Below are 19,916 nucleotides of genomic sequence, written 5' to 3' on the forward strand. Positions count from 1 at the left end.
ATGTGAGGCAGCACAATTCACCAGCAATTCTTAAGAGAGTATCTGAACAGGCCACCTTCATTCCCATTGACAAGGAAGATGTTAGTGTACTGGAAGAGAAGAAAAAGAACAAAAATTGTAGAAGAGAAGAAAATTGTGTATAGAAAGAAAGCTTTTAACAAAATTAAGTATGCAGTCAGGGGTGGGGGTCCCTGAATGATATGGCTCATCAAATAAAGACCCTCAAAAGACCCTCAGCAAAAAGTATCATACAAAGTTGACAATTCACATCAAACTGGAAAAGCAATTTAAGATTCTTTCTGTTTTTTTTGGTCTCTCTATATCTCTCTTACATACTCACACACGCAAATACAACTATGAAAAATATTTTTTTTTAAAATCCCAAGTGCTCATAACAAAGAAAACAACATTCAAGGAATTTCTGAGTGTACATATAGAAGGATGTATAGGATAGCTAGAAATAAACCATAAATAGTTTTCTTCTAATATATTTTAAAAAATATTTATTTCAGGGTAAGATTTGCATACAGTGGTATCCACAGATGTTAGGGGTAAAATATCATGAGTTTTGAAAAATGTAGATGTCCTATAATCAAGAGATAGAACATTTCTTTCATACCATAAATTTATCTCACATTTTCCTTAGGTTAATCTGCCCTACATATAAGCTATCATTCTTCTGATTTCTGTTAGAAGCTTCTCTCAGGAATTCTCGGAAAACTTGTCCCATGAAAATCTAGTAATAAGGTAAATTGGCACTGGATTATGGACAATCCAGTAGGATCTCTTGGTATCATTATCAGATGCTAGGGACAACCTGAGCTTTTCCTGATTGTTCCCTGGTTGAGGCCTGGAAACATGCCTGACTGTCCACTGTATACTCAACAGGATTGTCATGGATGATACTAATGATATAGTATGCTAATAATATTGCTTCCATGTAAGCCATCACAACTATTGGTCCTGTACTCCTAAGTAAAACAAAATGAGTAAGCAGTAGAAGAAACACAGCATTAACATGTGGGTCCTGGAAGGCAAGAGAGAGAGAGAAAGGGAGTGAGAGAATGAGAATTTCACATATAATCAGAATAACCTAATTATCAAAAGGTAGAATCCAGTGAAATTACATTTTTGAAGGCAACTAATAACAATATGAACAAAACCCACATATAGATATTTGATTTTCAAATTAAAAAACCCAGTAAATAAAATGGTGAGAGTATTCACTCTTGTAATTTGAGTATGTGGTCAGGAAGAAGTGGGAGAAGTATCTCAAGACAAAGAGAAAAAACAGTGGTGGAAATTGTGAGAGAAAAAAATGAGAATTGGAAGATCCAGAAGAATCAATCTGGAAATAGCTAGCTACCAGAAGGACAAATAGGAATAACTGAGCTTGAGACAATAGTTAAAATATAAATCTGGGGAAGGCATATTGAAAATCTACCCTAAGATTTAGGCAAGATTGATTAGAAAAGCAATATAACACCATATCCTAAAATGATGTTAGACTATAGGAATAAACACAAATCATAGTAGCTTCCACAACAAAATAATAAAACTTAAACAGAGAAGAAAGGAGTCAGGCAGGTGTTGTAGTTTTCATCGGTATCGCATGTAGACTATCGAAAAAATAATAATCAAATCCCAGTCAAAATAACATTCAGCTGTTAGGGGCAAACATATGTATTTGCAGATATACAAGCATTTAGAGACTATATCACATGAATATCCAATATGAGGAAAAGTCTCAAAAAAAGGGTCTAACCAAGTGAAAAATGAATTAGTACACAAGTCTCAATATAGGAATAAATAAATGAATGGAAGAAAAAAATCATGAGCCCTTGTGAACTCATGCATACAAAATACAGAAGTGAGAATTAAGATCTTTTGCAAAATCATTATAAAATTCTCATATTACTAGTTAGGATGAAGCAATAAAGAAATATAGCCTGTTGGTGTTTGACACTATTAGTATCATGTGATAATTTTTATGTAACGGTAGAGAAGTAAAGTCTCATTGAGCTGAGCCAGTTACAGTCCTTTTGTGCACTGCACAAGGGCATTGCATCTGAGGGGTCAACCTTTATATTGTAGATAGACATACACTTTATTACAACCTGTAATTAACAGATGAAACTAAACAGATTGAACAGATTCAATTAAAGTTATTATTCTATCAGAATCTTTCTATTATGTTAATTTTGCAACTGATGGAGGTATAGCGTGTTGAGGAAACAAACATTTTTCTATAAACAGGGACCAAATGAACTAGTAGTTGAGTTCCTGCTTGGGGGCTGGAAGCTTGGGGACTGTCTCCAGCTTGGGGGCTGCAGACAACTGAGTGGTGAAATTCCTGAAATTCTTTTCCTCTGAAAACTTTTACTGATACTTGATTCCCTTGCCCAGTCCACAGTTTTGTAAGTAACTCATTCCTTGCATTAAGTGCGTTCTTGCCTGAGAATATCCATAGCGTAACCTGTATCTGACTGAGGCAATAATGTTGAGTATTTTTATAACCTTTGTGTATACCTTCAATTATTCCTGTTTTTATTGCTGATATTATTATTTCTCTTACTGTTTTGTGTCTGGCATGATGCTATGTGATTTCGCATATTATACAATCCCCATCACAGACCTGAATGATGGACATAATAGTCACTAATTTTAGGGTGAGAAAATATGGGTCAAAAAGGTTAAGTATACTTCCAAAACAAACTGGTAACTTATGAGCCAGGATTTATACTTATGTCTTTTGGAGTTGAAATTCTTTACCTGTTAAATATCTCTTCTTTCTTCTTCTTCTTTTTTTTAAATGTTTATTTATTTATTTTGAGAGAGAGAGCTAGCATGCAAGCAGGGGAGGGGTGGGGGGTGGGGAGAGAAAATCCCAAGCAGGCTCCTTGCTGTCAGTGCAGAGCCACATGCAGGGCTCCAGCTCATGAATTATGAGGTCATGACCTGAGCCAAAACCAAGAGCCAAATGCCCAACCAACTGAACCACCCAGGCACCCCCATTTTTGTTTTTCTAAAAATCTCATTGAGATCATTCACATTTAAGATTATTTTCCCAAGTAATATTAATTTATATAAACTTGTGTTATTGATACTGTCTATGCCAATTCTTTTAGATACTTTTATGTAATCTAAAAACATACTAATTTTCTTAGCATACTGGCTGTGGTGAAAGTTACACTAGTAGCATTAGACAATTAACACCTCTTTAATATAACATATTGTAAATTGAGCTATGGTGACAGGAAGACGTGGTAGCAAACTGATTAGCAGATTGAAATTGATTCTTGCTCAATAAATATTTAAGAGGAAATAAAATTTAGTGCTGAAAAAACTGAAATGACTTGATGTTCAACCAAATGAAATACTGAGGGTATATTAATAGTTGGTAGTAGGCGCTTATTTGTATGGCTGAAGTAAGTCAAATGTTTCTTTTAACAGTCACGAGTTGAGACTGTTCTTTACACGAGATTTATTGAAGTTCTTTTAAGATGTGCTAAAATGTTTATTAGGAGTCTTTGGTAGCAAGTAACAGAAACCCATCTCAAAAAGTCTTCACCAAAAGAAAAAAAATAAATAAAAAGAGGAATTTATTGGCTTCTATGTCTAAGAAATCTAAGTGTCATGCTGTTAGCCACATGCAGGCATAAGGATTCACATAATGTTTTTCGGATGTTCTCTCTCTCCATAGTTTGATTTTGCTGCCAATTGTTACCGACTTCATTTTTCAGTTTCTCTATGTGGTAACAAAGAAGGTTTCTGACTCCTCAAATGTATCTCTTATTATGGTCTGTATGTTTGTGTCCCCCAAAGTCATATGTTGAATTCATCTAACACCCAAAGTGATATTAAGAGGTGGGGCCTTTGAGAGGTGACTGGGTCCTCAGAGCAGAGCCCTCTTGAATGGGATTATTGCCCCTGTGAAAGCTGCCTGAGAATGCTACTTACTTCTGTCTCAATGTGAGGATACAGTAAAAAGATGCTTCGTAAGAACCAGGAAGTCAGCCTCACCAGACATAGAACCCAATTATACAGGTACCCCAATCTCTGACTTCCAGACTCCAGAAGTGTAAGAGATCAGTTTCTTTGTTTACAAGCCCTCCAGTCAGTTACAGCAGCCTGGGCTGTTTTGTTATAGCAGCCTGAACAGACTAAGACACCTCTCGGTTCCCTCCTTACCCAATTACCTTAGCAACCATAATAAAAGAGATCACTTTTCCTCCCACACATCCACATGTCCATTGTGAGTAGAATATTCAGTAATTGCACATGATTTGAAACAAAAATATTTAACACATATTTATATATTACATACTATATTCCAAGCACTCTTCTAAATGTTGGAAATGTTAACTCATTAATCCTCATAAAAACTCTAAGAGAGATGTACTATTATTATCTCTCTTTTATCTATGAGGGGGTTGAGGCACAGGGAGGTTCAAGTCATATATTTAATAAGTGACAGAGGCAGGGTTAGGCCACAGTAGACCAATTCCAATAAAAATGCTATATTGATTCTTCATCAGGAGCAAAATATAAAAAAAAATGTTGCCAAGGTAAAAAATGTTCTTCTAATTTTGTCACCATTAGGTAGGGCTTATATCTGAGGTAGTAGGAAGGGTCACTGCTGGGATTAGAGAAAAATGGGAGGAAAAACTTCCCAGAGGAATAGGGATGTTGGGATGAAAAGAAATACATCAATACATGTCCATCCAAACAAAAGGGTGATATTTCTAAAAAAAAAATGTGTATGTGTGTGTGCATACATATACATACATATATATGAAAGACATATAGAGTAGGAATATATATATATATATATATATATATATATATACACACACACACACACACACACAAACACACACATATTCAGCTTGTAAATACACACATATGTACATGAGAGAGATACAGAGTTTTATTGTATGTAACAAAGGCTGATTAATGAATGTTAATAGTCAAAATAAATATATCATTTTGGTCTTGAGAGTATAATGGAAGATAATCAAACTGAGCGAGTCTGTGCTTCTATACTGATAATTTAAATATGATTGTGATGTCAGATAAACTGAAAACAACTCCTGGGAGAAACTATTTCTTTTTCTTTTTTTCTTTTTCTTTTTTTCTTTTTCTTTTCCTTTTTCTTTCTCTTCTTTATTTCTTTCTTTTCTTTTCTTTCTTTCTTTCTTTCTTTCTTTCTTTCTTTCTTTCTTTCTTATTTTATTTCTTTCTAAGTAAGCTCTATATTCAACGTGGGGCTTGAGCTCACAACCCCAAGGTCAAGAGTCACATGCTCTACCGATTGATCCAGACAGGCACCCCAAAAACTGTTCTGTTTCTTGCTGATGTTCTTTCCTCCATTTAATCACAAATCCTCAGAATCTTTCTTCCTGAGCCAATAGTAAAAGAGAATTTTACTGATAAGACATTAGACAACTTGCTCCATTCTGATGAAGTCTGCTCTGAATCATCCTAAATGAGATGGGTTATTGCTGTGATTTGATTATTCTTCTTGAATTATAAAAAGTGAGCTGCCATAGTAAAATCTATGTGCATTAAAAAAAATTCTGTAACTCAGTGTCTTTTCCTAAACTATCTAGAATGTTTTCATCCTTTGCGCTATTTAATCAGCTCCCTTTACCCCTTGTTAGTGATGAACGTAAATGACTTTACCTCCTGCCATCTCTTTGGGTGAAGGCAGTGATGATGTGTGTACTGTGGGTGCCTCAGTACAGACTATGCACACACCTTTGTGCACAGCCCCATGAGGGCATATCCCTAAAAAGTGCTCCTGGTTCTTTCCCTAAACCTTCTTTTCCTGTCCATGCCATACTCTGGGTCTCAATGTTACATGGAGAAAATGAAGGCTATGTTTTATTTTTGCAAACCGCTACTGGAGAGTATATACTAAAGATCATAATGACCACTTTTCTGTCCTCAAGTTTGTAAATATTTAGTTTAGTTGATTGTTATATGGCTTCATTTTGAATACTTTATTTTTTTGTTTCAAGGGTCTACAAAAAATAAAATCATGAATTATTTCCTTCCTGGATTATTAAAAAGCTCTCTTTGAGTAAATGAATGGTGAAAGGCAAATTAAAATGCAAATAAAAGGTGAATATTATATTGCAAGTAGAATAACTCAAACTATTCTTACAAAATTATAGGAATTAGCAGTGTTTTTGTAATCAGATTGACCCCAGTTAATATCCTAGACCTACTACTTACTAGTGAGGCCCTCAGTTTAATGCAAAGCATGGATAGTAATACTTATATTCTCAGACTTGAGGATTAAATAAAAGCTTTAGATGCTAATCACATAGCAAATAATAATGACATAGTAGCTAGTTAGTAAATGGCAATTGTTTTTACTTTCTTTGCAATCATGGTTTAAATCAGGTTTAAACCTGCTGACAGGTACTCCATCTTCCTGTTTAGGGTTTATTCCCTTTGTGTACCCTTCTAGCCTTTTCATATCTTCTTCCAGTATGATAAATGGGACCTCTAGAGTCCTCTAAACCCATTAGGCTTTTTCTCTACCTCATGTTCATTTTTTTTTCTATCACCTAGGTCTGAAAACCCCTTTCTCCGCCTTTCTTGTCTCTTGAAGCCCTCCATATTCTTAATGGAACAACTCTAAATTATCTCTTTCATGGGGTCTTTACCAACTCTCCCTAGTTTTAATTTCCTTGTGCTCCCATTGTATTTTGTTTAAAATGATATAGTGTTAGTAAAGGTTCTTCAGAGAAATAGAATCCAATAGGAGTTTATATACGTAATTAAATTTAATTTATCTATCAATTGATTGGTTGGCTCACATGATTATGGAGGCTAAAAAATCCCATGATCTGCCATATGTAAGGTGGAGACCCAGGGAACCCAATGGTGTAATTCAATCTGAGTCCAAATGTTTCAGGACTAGGGTTGCTAATGGTATAAAGCCTGGTTGGAGGCTACGAGACAATCAATGTTCCAGCTCATTCATTCAGGCAGAAAGGGCCCAGTTCCCCCTTCCTTCACTTTTTGTTTTATTTAGGCCCTCAGTGGATTGGATGGTGCCCACCCACACTGGGCAAGTCCATCTGTTTTACTGAGTCTGCCAGTTCAAATGTTAATCTCATCCAGAGACACCCTCACACACGCATCCTGAATAACGTTTAACCAACTGTCTAGGCACTCTATGATTCACTTAACTTGACACGTAAACGTAACCATCACAAATAAAATAGCAGAATTTAATATGTGAGTGCTATAATTCTACTTAACTGAGTGCATTTTACCAAGAATTTTGAATAGTAAAAATTTTTTGGAATAGTAAAAAAAGTCTTCTTGTTTGATTCTTTTTTAAAAGGCTGGTCAGAAAATTGAGAAACCTATCTTTTAAAATTAATAAATTTCCCAGTTAAAGACCAGTCAGTCCATCATCAGCAACAAAACTGGAAACCAAATAGAAAACACCCTTCAGGGACTCTGGGGCGCCTGGGTGGCTCAGTCAGTTAAGCGTCCGACTTCGGCTCAGGTCATGATCTCATGGTCCGTGAGTTTGAGCCCCGCATCGGGCTCTGTGTTGACAGCTCAGAGCCTGGAGCCCATTTCAGATTCTGTGTCTCCCTCTCTCTCTGCCGCTCCCCTGTTCATGCTCTGTCTCTCTCTGTCTCAAAAATAAATAAACGTTAAAAAAAAATAAAACACCCTTCAGGGACTCAGTGGTGTATCTGTGCTTGAATTATATTGCTGGAAAGAAAGTAAATTGAGAAGGAGTATTACCAAGCTAAACCTGTAAACCATATTGAAGGCATTAGATTTATGAATGAATGCCAAGAGTAGTTTGAGAAAGAATACAGAACAGGGTGAGACTAGATGTCTTCAAACTCTTATTAACTGTAGAATTTTTCGTTCGAATGAAATAGTTCATAAATGGGTGAAAAAAGTGATAAATCAGAGCTGTTCTGACCTTTGGACTCCCTTATCCTCTGTCTGGTCTTTGATGGTAACTGTCAGGAACACTCTCTGGCTAAATATATCACCCTTGCTTAAGTTTCTAGGCCCCTTTAAAACAAACGAACAAACAACAAAACAGATTTATTACAGCAGATGATTCAAAGTGGAGAACTAATGTAAGAGGAGTCCATGTTCGGGCTACCCTGAGCGGATCTGTTGTTTCAGCAGTTTTGTCTCAAAATCACACCATGTCCTCTGCAAATGAGAGCTAGACATGGAGACTGGAGTGAGCAGCAAGAACTTGATCCAGAAGGGCACAGGGCAGGGCTGTGGGGCATTGCCAAAACGAAAAAGCTAAGTAAGCTAGTCAAGAGGGAGAAGAGAATGCAGTAAACACACATACACACAGATTGAGGTGACAGACACCCTGTGGACCTCTCGCTGAGGGAGAGTGGGAGTGCCTTCACTTTTTAATGAAGTTCCTATTTAAGTTCAGTTTGTGGCAGGCCTAGCGTTTCTGTACTTTAGACTGTCTTAGAAATCTGCTCTTACATGCAAAAAGACTTACCTTTCATTTCATCGAAGTTTAGAGGGATTTTGTTTTGTGTTCAAACGATTCTGTACTGGTACCAAACAATTGAGCTATGGATGTGGTTACAAGCAATGGGATCTAGAAAATTTGCAAGACTAGTTAAGGTACCATGGCTGGGAAGAAGGCATGCAGAATCCTTGACCCAGGAAAAAAGCTATTTGTTCATGGATTTGTGATAGAAAAACAGGTAATACAAACTTTTCGAATCTAGAACAAACAGCTTCTTAGGGAGAACATTTGGGGGGATTTAGAAAAATGTCAAGTTGGTAATGTTTATTGTCATTTCTTGGTTACTCCTCTAGCTTATAAGAACATTGGGGTCACCAGTACACTCCTGTTTAGGACTGCCTGACTGGAGGCAGATGATTAAAATGAAAATAACTATATAAAATTTCTGTATGAAACCATTTCTACTGGTTGCTTGCCCTCTAAGACTACTGGGATTCAGGTGCTAAAATCAGCTTGCCAGTTGAAACTGATATCCCAAATATGTTGTATTTTAGGTTAAAGTCACTGCTTTCATTGAAAAAAAGCAATACAAGAAAGAAAATTCTGGCAATTGCAATTGAGGGCCTAGAATGAGCAAGATTCTGTGTGCTGTTGGGAATTGCTTCTTGGGGAGTCTTAGGAGGACCAGTGAGTGTAGGAAGTCAGGCTACAGATCCACCCAGGCTCCATTCATGTTGAGTTGGATGAGGTTGTTAATAAATTGTAGCCGTGTGTGTGTGTGTGTGTGTGTATAAGACGTTTTCTTTATCCATTCACTCATTGATGGTCATTTAGGTTGCTTTCATATCTTGGCTATTGTAAATAATGCTGCAATGAACATGAGAGTGTATGTATCTTTTTATGTTAGTGTTTTAGTTTTTTTTTGAATAAATATTTAGTTATATATATATATTTTTGAATTTTTGGATCATATGACAATTCTAACTTTTTGGGGTATATCTATACTATTTCCCACATTGTCTGTACCAGTTTATATTCCCACCAACAAATATAGAACACTTGCTTCTCCATGTTCTCACAACACTTATTATTACTTGTCTTTTTGATAATAGACATTCTAACAGGTATGAAGTGATACCTCATTGTGGTTTTGACCTGCATTTCTCTGATGGTTAGTGATGTTGAGCATCTTTCCATGTGCCTGTTGGTCAACTGTACGTCTTCTTTCGAAAAGTGTCTATTCAAGGGTGCCTGGGTGGCCCAGTTGGTTAAGCCTCCGACTTTGGCTCAGGTCATGATCTCATGGTTCACGAGTTCGAGTTCCTCATTCAGCTCCCTGCTGTCAGCTCAGAGCCTGTTTTGGATCCACTGTCCCCATTTCTCTCTATCCCTTCCCCACTTGCTCTCTCTCTCTCTCTCAAAAATAAATAAACATTTTTTTTAAAAGAAAAGTGTCTATTCAGATCTGCTGCCCATTTTTTAAATTGGATTATTTTTTTGCTATTAAGTTGTATGAATTCTTTTTTTTTTTTTTAAATTTTTTTTTTTTCAACGTTTATTTATTTTTGGGACAGAGAGAGACAGAGCATGAACGGGCGAGGGGCAGAGAGAGAGGGAGACACAGAATCGGAAACAGGCTCCAGGCTCTGAGCCATCAGCCCAGAGCCCGACGCGGGGCTCGAACTCACGGACCGTGAGATCGTGACCTGGCTGAAGTCGGACGCTTAACCGACTGCGCCACCCAGGCGCCCCCGAATTCTTTATATTTTGAATATTGACTCCTTATCAGTTACATGCTTTACAAATATTTTCTAGCATTCAATAGGTTGCCTTTTTGTTTTGTCAGTGTTTTCCTTTGCTGTGCAGAAGCTTTTTAATTTGATATAGACCCACTTGTTTATTTTTGCTTTTGTTGCCTTTGCTTTTGGTGTCAAATCCAAAAAAATCATTGCAAAGATGTCAAGGAGCTCACCACCTATGATTTCTTCTAGGAGTTTTATTGTTTCAGGAGTAATTACTTTCTTTATTGTCTTAGTCCAGACTGCTGGTCATTCCACCATAATTACTGTTGCATCTCTTCTTTTAAAGCCTTTCTGTTTCCTTAAGATTTATTTGGAACTGAACCAAATGCAGTAGTTCATAGACTACAGACCTACGGATTGCTGAAGGACTTCCACTGCCCTGCTTCAGGGCTTTTGTGTATGAAACCCTAAATTACTTCAGTGCCTTTGGATCACTATATCCTATTTCAAGTGCATTTTGACATTTCAGATATTTCCTTAGTTCTCCCTGACATTTCAAAAACAACTGGCCATTGATTTTTTTCATTAGTTATGTGTCCCAAGACCATCTGACACTCAGCACCTGATCTGAAGCACCCTGTATTCAAATATAACAGCTGACAAATTGCAAGGCAGGTCTTGACTAACCAAACTTCTTTCATTTCCTGCCACGATGCAGTAAACTTTATCCTGCCACAAAGCTAGGAAGCTTCTTCTGTCATGACATCCACTGAGAATGCACAGTTTGAAGCTGCCACTGTGGTGAATGGTAGAAATGTACTCTGGTGACTGGGGACTATTCACTAATAATAGCGGAACAGAGGGTAATGGCAGGTATTTATGCATTATAATGAGTATTTATTATGTGCTGCTTGTAACTAAAGACACTTGTTTTTATCATTTATGTGAAGATCATCTTTGGAAAAGCAATCAAAGCAATAAAATAGCAGCTTATGAATAACAAAGCAGCAGACTCAGATCTGATAAGCTTATTATTAAGGTAGTAATTTAATATTTATGTAGCATATTAAAATTATATTTCTTATATACTTCTCCAGTGAAGTAATATACATATTACATATGACATGACTTTGTGTCATATGTATAGCCCAGGATTTTTGTAATTTTAAAGGCATTTAAAAATTATAAATCATTTCTTAAAAGGTCATCTGTTAAGAGATTTACAACCTAGCCTGTTGATGACCACAACAGTGGCTGACAGGAACAGAGCAGGAAAAGTTTCTTTTAAAGCTCATCCAGGCAGTGTTTCAAGGGAAGTTTTCCAGATGATCTATTTCCTGATAAGACATTTGTTCTCATGAAATAATAAAAGACTCTACTTGCAAACCAGCTGTGGTTATGGTGAGTTAGTTACCTAAGTCAGCCAGTTCTATTTCTACACTCTGGCAGATGCAGAAGGGAAAAGAGAGCTAACAGAGGCTTTTATAATGATTCAGTCAGTTAGGGGAGGAAAAAAAAAAACGAGGATAAGAAGGAGACACCTGACGATTCATAAATGTCATTTCCTACATGAACTTGGAAGTTCTTGAGCATTTGGAACCGTATCATGTCTATGTGTGAAATCCAGAGAAAATGTTTTGTTAAATGTCTCTTGTCACCTAAGTATATTTCAGTTTTTCTTTTACGTGAAGAAAATGTTTCCAGTTTGATGAAGTCACTGGCCAGAAGTGTTTTGTTTTTATGTTTGGGTGTTTTCCCAAAAATTATTAACATAGAAAATGTGTTTTAGAGAGACAACACAGAATAGGTGGTGGTATTAGGATCAATACAGACATAGCTTAATTCCATGGATATATTAAACACTTTGTTCCATTTTATAGCTATTAATCAAACTCTCGAAACCTAAAAAAAATTAACAAGCCAAAATATATATGTAATATATGAGGATTGTGTATTTGTCTTGTGTAAAAAATGTAAAGTAACACTACCAAAAGGTATAATATGTGATTGTGAAGGAAGCATTTCTGTATCCCTCATAAATGTTTATATATAGAAAAAATATTTATTTTGCCTTCTGGGTATGTAATAAACTATTAAAAATGACTTATCCTTGTGTTATTAACTTATATTACATGAAGCCATCATGTGTTTAAGCCATAATTCTACTTCAGGTGAGGAAGTCTTTATTTAAGAAGTGGAGTACAATGTACAAAATATCATGGGATTCACTCTTGCCATCTTGAAAAGTTATAGAATATATTAATATATTTGAATATATTAGAAGTAAAAATTGACAATACAGTATGTCTTTGATTGACTATTTTTAGTTCTAGTTAACAAAGGAGTAATTGTAAATATTGTAGCATTGTATGAGATATTTAAATTGGATAATGCACATATTTTAATAGCTGTACTAGGGAAATATCCTTTACATATATATCTATCTATCTGAACTATAAATTTTTGGCCTATGAATAGCTAATAATGAAATTAATTGTATGATACACATTTTAAGGAGTTTTAAAAATATGTATAGGAATATACAAAATGGTTTGTGCAATACTTTGTGTATATGTGTGTGTTCCAGAATTTCAACATTGAAAAAGGAAGCAATTGCACCATATAAACAGCCCTGACTTTCAAAGAAATATGAGTCCTAATGTCATCTATTCTATGGAAATTTCTGTCTCAAACAAGTTACTTAAGCCTCCTTTATTTTTCTCAGTCTTACCATCATCAGTTGTAAAATAAGAAAACAATACTTGTCTCATAGGATTGTTAGGATTAGATAGGGTATTATATAAAAATAGTTCTAAGGTACCTGGGTGGCTAAGTTGGTTCAGCTTCCAACTCTTTATTTCACCTCAGGTCATAATCTCATGGTTTGTGAGTTTGAGTCCCATGTCCGGCTGTGCGCTGAGAGAGCAGAGTCTGCTTGGGATTCTCTCTCTCTCTCTCTCTCTCTCTTTCTGCCCATCCTGTGCATGTACTTTCTCTTTCTCTTTCTATCTCTCAAAATAAATAAACTTTAAAAAACGTTCCTATAAGATGCTTGAAAGTATCAAAGTATATATAACATATTTTAATAATTATATAATCAATAAATTAAATACTTAATAATTAATACCAATAGATATTATATTGCATATTTTAAAAGCTCCATTAATTATTACATTATTTTAAAGGGTCCAAATGTTTTCTATAATAATATATTTTACATCTTGATCAAGAAGAAAAATGAGGCAGAAATGAAGTAGCTATACATACACACATGATATACACTTTAAACTTCCTGAAAAGTTTCGTTATCATTATCCAAGGAGTTCATGTTTTATGTAGTTGATTGAACTTACAATTTTCTTTCTGAATTTTTATTTCTATGTATTCTTTGAAGATTCTGCAGAAGTCCAATAGGAATTTTATTTCAATTTTTAATATTCCGCAGCCAAAGATTTACTATGTAAGACTTATTGTATACACACACACACACACACACACACACACACACACACACACCATATATATAATGTACTTAGTATTAAAATGATCAATAAATGTTTAAAGCTGGTATAACTAGATGACATATTACAACTAAATGCCACACTAGATGCATTAATTTATTATTTCACAATATTTATTGATATCATCGAAGTAATTGAAATGTTGTATTTCGTTTGATAGATAATGTCTTGACTAATACTTATGACTTCAGCACTAAGAGATGCAAAACTATATGCCACAACTTTATACAACTGAATTCTGGACAATTGAAACCAACAGGGATGGCTTGAGCAACATTTTAAAATTGTTTTTTTTTTCCCTCTGAGTGTTTTTCATTTAATCAAAATAATACTCTGGGTTCTATCTTAGGCCCTGAAGTCTTTTGAAGGAACACAGCTAACAAGACATATGTCCTTATATGCTATTTTCATTTGTTAATGTCATGGGATTGTCTTTGCAGTGGCCACAATGAATTTATTCAAGGAAATTAAATGCAGCTTGAGGAAAAATAGAGGCTATGATGAAAATAAAATATTGCCCAAGAGGGGCTTTTGGCAAAATAGACTTATCACTTTTGTCAAACATTCTTAAAATAGCTATTTGGAGCATTGTCTATGGAGAGTGTGTCGATGTTTAAGGCTAATAATGAAGTAGGCTGCCTATGGGAACACCTACCATGGTCTCCTTCTAGTTACATCCACAGGTCCACTTCATGGTCTCTTACCAGCAAAATGAGCTTACTTTTCTCTCACAGGTCCCATTAATTTAGACTGTGCTACTTTCTCCATATGACTGACAATCTCTTCTATTCTGTGGAGTCTAGTTTCCCTCTCTAAAACAGTATGCGTGAGGGTCTCGAGCTCCAATTCTCTTTAACGCATTTTCTTATATGACTCAGGCATCCCACTCATCCTCCCTTTGTATGTTATAGCCTTTGGTTACAATATTGGTAGAGGAGGAAACGTTCTGAGGGTTTCCCCTGGCTTGTTTATTTCAAGTATGCTTTCAGGAACTTGGGAAGTTACCTAAAGCTGGGTTGACAGATTTGGGTTCTTTGAGAGATAGACTCCCATCTAACACCATTTGTCACCTAATTCCCATAAGCCTCAACTTTAACCAGTAGGTCCTGACAGTATTTTGGGGTCCCTAGATTAAATAAATTCACTATAAGTGTCTTTCCGTCTCTGAATGGTGTGTGTATGTGTGTGTGTGTTTTCCTACTGTATATATCTAGCTGTCCTGATATGCCAAAGGGATCTCATCAGGGAAGCTTTAAGGAAGATTGATAAACCATTCTTGGCATGGCATTTCAGGGTCCTTCTTTAAGTGGACCTGGCCTTTCTTTCATTCAAAGGTTTCCTGGTCTGTGATCTAGCTCTGGATGGAAACTTGGTGAGGAGATGAGACTTTTTATTGTGGTGACCGAAATCAAACCTGTGCTCACAAGTCCTAGTGTTTCCTTGTGACTATATACTGATAGATTACTTAGAAGGATGACTCTGTTTTATTTTTAGTGATTAACCCTGGCTAAAAATGTCTATGAGTCAAAATATGCTGACTACTTTTATAGTAAGTGTGACTACCCTGCCTCAGGGGTAAGGTAGCCACATGGCCTCTGCCATCTTAGAAACTCACATTTCAATGGTTACAGCTCTCACCTTTATCTCAGACCTACAGAGAAAGAACAACGAATGATGGAAATTTCTAAGAATGTAGGACCCCACCCCCCCCCTTAGTGTACTTGTCAAATTTGAGAGATGATTGGGGGGGGGGGTTCATGAATGGGATGCACATAATACAATTTTGTACTCCAATATTCATATTTCCTTACATCTTTGAATTTTTCCTCTATATCCTAATCAGGAAATTCAGGCATCTCAGGCTTATATGATATAAATCTCTTTCCAGTCCCAGTCCTAGTCAACCAACCAATTATTGCTAAAGCCACTGCCAGCAGCTGAAGCAAACACATTGAATAGAATGGGAAGTTAATCATATTGATAAATGTAGACATTTAATATAGGGAGTTGATTAGTAAAGCAGAGTGCAAGAGGGAGAGGTAGTATAATCCAAAGCCTACAATTACACGTGCCACTGACTCCTAGAGCTCTGTTACGGTCACTGCCGCTGTTTGCTGCTGATGCTGTTGGGACCTCTCTGCCAACCTCAGTAACCTACTGCTACCACTGCTTTGCCCACTTCCACTATATTAGGGGCTCATCGACATCTCTCATAGCACACAGTTGCTCCCTGTTGCCACTGATGCCACTGCAGGAATTAGAAGCAAGAAAAATGCCATTTCTTTTCCTTTTATCCTCTGTTCTGCAGCTATTGCCTCATGTCAGTAGAGCGCCATTGAAACCTTGGGGGCCAGTGCATATGAGGAATTCAGCTGGAAGGCTTTCAAGACTTGGCTGTGTAGCAGGGGGTGGGGAGGGTGACTGTGTGGGTTAACACCCCCTAGCCGACCCACAGTCCTTTTCCTTTTTAGAATTTACAATTCATCTTTTCAGGCAAGCTGCCAGATGTAACAAACGTGACAATCGAGAAATTGTGTAAAAATCTCCAGAAATTTAGAAACCTCAGGTGACATTGTTTTTTTTTTCTTTTCAGAATTTTAGCTGGTTCTGGAAATATCACTTTCTTCTTACTGTGGCCCCTTTTTACCAGAGAGTAGAATCTTTCCCCTTTCTTTCGCATTTTGCTAATAATTTTATTCTTTTTGCTTTATTTAGAAAAGGAAAAAAATAAATATTTAATCATACTGTTGATAAGTGAAATACTTATGAATCTGTTTCAAAAATCTATTTATACAATGAATGAATTAATCAAGGTTTGTTAGAGAACACAAACACTTTAAAACAGATTTGAACAACTTTCTAAAATTTTATCTTGGTTTCCATGTCTTGAGACTCCTCAAGTTTCATATCAAATGTCATTAAAAATTTTTATTGAGGTGTAATTGACATATAATATTAATATTATTTTCAGGTATACAACATAATGATTCAATATCTGTATATATTATGAAATGATCACCACATTAAGTCTAGTTAGTATCTATCATCACACATAGTTACAAAATTTTATCCTATGATGAGAACTTCTAAAATCTACTCTCAGTAACTTTGACATATGCAATACAGTATTTTACAATGCTGTAAATTACATCCCCACAACTTATTTTATAACTGAAAGCTTGTACCTTTTGCTTATACGTCAAGTTTCTACCTCAACTGTCATACTTCCTTTATAAAATGGAGTACATTCTGCTCACCATAATTTCCTTAAATTATATGGTAATATGTATTTTAAAAAAATGAAGAAAAAGTTATACTACATGTGCTTTCTCATTCTTGGAGACGAAAGAATTAAAAGATTCCTATTTTCTTGTATGGGAACCACATCTTCATTAGTTTGTATAAATGATAAAATGTGGTGGCATGCATTTCTCTCCCAGTGCACATACTCAGGTAACTGGAAATTTTTGTGACAGCTAAAATATGACTTTTAAACTGTGACCTCTTAAAGTTTCTTAGCTTAGGGGCGCCTGGGTGGCGCAGTCGGTTAAGCGTCCGACTTCAGCCAGGTCACGATCTCGCGGTCCGTGAGTTCGAGCCCCGCGTCGGGCTCTGGGCTGATGGCTCAGAGCCTGGAGCCTGTTTCCAGTTCTGTGTCTCCCTCTCTCTCTGCCCCTCCCCCGTTCATGCTCTGTCTCTCTCTGTCCCAAAAAAAAAATAAATAAACGTTGAAAAAAAAAATTTAAAAAAGTTTCTTAGCTTAAAAAAAAATCTGTATAAAAGGCTTTTCTTCTCATTCTTTTATTTGTTAAGGTTTGGTCACTGTGCAAGCTGCTATAGCAATATCCCACAGACTGAATGGCTTCAACAATAAATGTCTACTTCTCTCGGTTGTAGAGGCTGTGAAGTCCAAGGTCAAAGTGCCGGGCAGGTTTGGTGTCTGGTGAGAGGCTTGGAGATGTCTGCCTTCTGGCTGTATTTTCACATGGTGGAAAAGTGCTCTCATGTCTCTTTTTTCTTTTTACAAGGACATTAATTCCATCATGAGGACTCCACCTCATGATTAAGCTAACTCTGATTACTTCCCAAAGGCTCCATCTCCAAATACCATCACATTTGAGATTAGGGCCTCAATGTGAATTTTCAGAGGACACCAACATTCATTCAATCCTTAGCAGTCACCTTCCCATTGATGACTACAGAGTTGCCATAGCGCTGTTGCTAGTCATTTTTTTTCTTTTATTAATTTTATTTATTTCTTTTGAGAGAGAGGGAGAATGGATGAATGAGAGAAAGAGAGAATGAGTGAATAAGCAGGGGAAGAGCAGCGACAGAGAATCCCAAGCAGGCTCCACGCTGACACAGCTCGAACTCACAAACCACGAGATCATGACCTGAGTTGAAACCAAGAGTCCGACGCTTAACCCAACTGAGCCACCCAGGCTCCCCTATTGCTAGTCATTCCCAGGAGAGTGGTCTTTGCTCTCTGGTTCATCTTGGTTATGATGAGTTTGTAGGCTCTCTCAAGCTTTGCATATTCACATCGATTTCTACCTCCCTTATAAGATCCATGAATCTTAGGTTTATCCTCATGACTGATTTTGCCTTGGAACTTAGCATCTGACACGGTTGCTTTAATTAAGAGAGCACTCAAGTGGTTCACCATTGTTTGATTAACATTAGTCTGTTTTACATGTGTGTAGACTACATAAAGATAGGATTGGTTGGTCTCTGTTCTGGTTTACCATTCAGTCTCCTGGAACCTAACACTGTACCATGCTTGGCATTCAATAAATAATTTTTGCATAAAAACATGAGAAGGAAATAGTATTTGGAGTGTTAGAGCTAGATTCAGAGAATGTGTAAGATTTCCATAGGCAAAGAAAGAAAAGGGTAGACTTTGGGCTAGAATAAGAGGAGTACAATAGGTTTTCATGGCATGTCAAATAATGCTATCCAGAAAGCCCAGCTGTCGGTTGTCCTGACATTGTCAGGAGGTAAGAAACAAATGGGGAATTATGATTTAAGGCAGGGTCAGGATAATAAAAAGAAGTAGAAAAAAATCAAGAGACTTGGGGAAGATTCAAGGAATATGACTTGTGGGTATTTGGCTATGGGAGGCAATATGTGTTTCAGGAGAAGACAGTGCCTTTAGTCAAACTAGAGAACGCTGAATGAACAGCTGATTTGGAGAAATGATTATTTTTTCAGCTTTTAATGTGTTTAGTTTGTGATGTTGCTGAGATACTCATCTGGTTGGTCATTTAGTTTATCAAAGAGAAGGTGGGTTGGGATGTAATTGAACTCAGACTGAATTTTACTACTGTCTGAATTTCAGACAATCAACTTGGGTCTTTGTTCTTAACTGTTAAGGAACCTCTTAGGGGCTCAATGATACCTGAGGTCTCTTTTGTTTTCGGGTTTGCCTTTCTGCCCTTCTAAAATGTGTTCAGGGGCGCCTGGGTGGCTCAGTCGGTTAAGCGTCCGACTTCGGCTCAGGTCACGATCTCGCGGTCCGTGAGTTCGAGCCCCGCATCGGGCTCTGTGCTGACTGCTCAGAGCCTGGAGCCTGTTTCCGGTTCTGTGTCTCCCTCTCTCTCTGCCCCTCCTCCGTTCATGCTCTGTCTCTCTCTGTCTCAAAAATAAATAAATGTTAAAAAAAATAAAAAAAAAATAAAAATAAAATGTGTTCAATATAAAATAGACTTTTTCTTCTTTTTTTATTGTGGCAAAATACACATCATGAAATTTACCATGATAGCCACTTTTCGGTGTACAATTCAGCAGCATTACTGCACTCACAGTGTTGTACAACTATCATCACTGCATATTTCCAAACCTTATTCTTATCTCAAATAGACACTCTGTACCCATTAAGTAATAACTACTCTTTGCACTTTTCCTCTCAGCCCTAGTAGCCTCTATTGTACTTTCTGTCTCAATGAACCAGGTACATAGAATAGGCAAATTCATAGAAAATACTTCTAAAAATTGAGTTATTATTACCATTTAGAAACTTACAATTTCTGTACCATTTTGCTTCTATGTATACATAACAGGTAAACACATACACATACAATATTGGGAAAATGAGAACATATTATTAGTGGTAAAGGTCATTCAGAATAATTTTTATAGCGATTTAAATCTAAATATTAT

Source organism: Lynx rufus, unplaced genomic scaffold, assembly GCF_022079265.1.
Source record: "Lynx rufus isolate CCGP_SWC_20201006 ecotype Redwood Valley unplaced genomic scaffold, mLynRuf1.p SCAF_5, whole genome shotgun sequence".
NCBI lineage: Eukaryota > Metazoa > Chordata > Mammalia > Carnivora > Felidae > Lynx > Lynx rufus.